Source organism: Cetorhinus maximus, chromosome 18 (genome assembly GCF_964194155.1).
Source record: "Cetorhinus maximus chromosome 18, sCetMax3.hap1.1, whole genome shotgun sequence".
Classification (NCBI taxonomy): domain Eukaryota; kingdom Metazoa; phylum Chordata; class Chondrichthyes; order Lamniformes; family Cetorhinidae; genus Cetorhinus; species Cetorhinus maximus.
In genome coordinates, this window is record NC_135896.1 from 99,195,635 (window position 1) to 99,197,874 (window position 2,240).

The window sequence follows — 2,240 nt, forward strand, 5'->3', positions numbered from 1 at the left end:
TGACAGCTTTCCTTCCCTAAAGGGACATTAGTGAACTAGATGGATTTTTAACAACAACGGTTTCATGATTCCAGAGTTTTATTAAGTTCAAATTCCACATCTGCCATGGTAGGGTTCAAACCCAGGTCCCCAGAGGATTACTAGTCCAGTGATAATACCACTATGCCATCACCTCCCCTGATTATAATCTAGGTTAACACTTTAGTGCAGTGCTGAGGAGTGCTGAAATGTCAGAGGTATCTGTCAGATACCATCATGGCTTGCTAAATTGTACACAAAAGGTCCCATGGCACTATTTGGAGAGGATCAAAGGATGTGCAGTATCCTGACAATCATTGTATTGATTATAATCATTTTCAATATTTCTTTTAAAAGAAAATGATCCGGGCATTATCTCATTGCTGTTTATGAGATTTTGCAGTGTTAACCTGCCACATTTCCTACATCGCAATATTGAACACAGTTCAGAAGTACCTCATTGGCTGTGAAACATCTGAGATCTGAAAGGTTCCAAACAAATGCAGATCTTCCTTCCCTGTTCTTTTCAACGAAAATGTCCTTGGTTAGTTTTCCCGACCCTGTTCTGTTAGCAAACAGCCTGTGATGTGGCAAATAATTCATGTATTTTTTTTTTAGTTTATTTCTGGGATAATGCTGGCAAAGTACTATTCATAGCTTATCTCTAATTGCCCTGAAGAGGTGGTGATGGCCCTTTTCCTCCAGCCAGCCCTGGTACTGATGTTGCTCCCAGAGTGGTGGTTGGTAGAAATTTCCCAAAAATTGGGCGGTGATGATGAAGAAACAACAAATAGATGTCTAAGTCAGCATACCCTGTGACTTGGGGAACTTGGATATGGTGATGTTCCTACAATATTGCTGCTGTTGTCCAGCTAAGGAAAACCTTAGGAAAAATTCTGAAATATAAGGATATTTTTCTCCTGTCCTCTCGAGCATGAATATAGTCTAGTGAGCGGATGGTCCCTCTGGGATCAGGAGCAGGAAGACTCAGCCAATTTTACCAGCTTGCTGTTTTTTTCCCCCAACCAAAATGTGGGGCAATAAAAATAAGTTAACTTACTTAGTTGCCTTAAAGTAGTGATCTTTGTCATAGGCCTTTATTCTGGGCTTGTTTTCCGATGTATAAATTATTTTTGAACTCAACTTTTTTGGGGCTTTGTCATGTTTTCTGGGTTTTGTAGGTTGGCAATTGGAGATACCAAGCTTTATTTGTGTAACTAATTTCTTAACCGAATGGCGAATTTAATCAATCACAGACACGGGATTCATATCGATAGATCAAATGCACTTTGTTTGATCTTTTGAAAAATTGTTTATTTCTGAAGTAACAATATAAGCAGAAATTCTACTTACAATCTGAAAAGCCATGTGGGCTTCAGCAATTTCAAGAAGATGGTCCACCAATTAGGGATGGGCAATAAATGCTGACCTTGCCACATCCCATGAATGATTAAAAAACACCTTCATTTACAAAGAATTAGAGCTGCTGAAATATGTATTCATTGGAAATGACCGATCAAAGTACTATTTAAAAAAAAAACCCTAACGAAGTCTTTTAGCCATTTCTCCTCTTTCTCCATTGCAGGTGCTTCTCTTCTACTCTCCTCCCTTCAACCTACAGCTTGTGAATAGCATTTTCTGATTGACGTTCCTATAGATATAATTTAAATAAGGCCAAGGAGAACTCCACAAATCCAAGTTTGGCAAATTTGATTGGTTAACCCTCAAAGATCAGTTCTTTAAGTCCCGTAGCTTTCAAGTCAATCAGCCGCCTGAACTTCTTACTCCATTGTGCATTTGAGAATTGTATGTGTTGAAAAGCTTAATGTTATGCTTGGTAAGTTTAAAAAAAATAGATTAGAACACACCTAATCTGTTAATTGGTTTTACATGAACTTAACTGAAACTTGGGAATAACATGTCACTTTCCAATATGAGGTAAAATTTAAAAATCAATACTTCTATACTTAAAGCTCAATTTTTTCTCTCTCTCTGTTTGTGACTGAGTTATTGTAAACGTGGAATGCAAAATGGTGTTAGGTTGACTGGATTAGAATGAAGGTGTCAATACTAAATGTATTACAAATTATTTGCATGCTTTCAAGTAATCATTATGTTGTAATATGATGCTTTGGGTTTTCCTCATCCCAGGCAAAGCAAGTATTTTTTTAAAGTTTGTGTATTATGTATTATTGACAATTAATAACGCCATCCACTGGAGC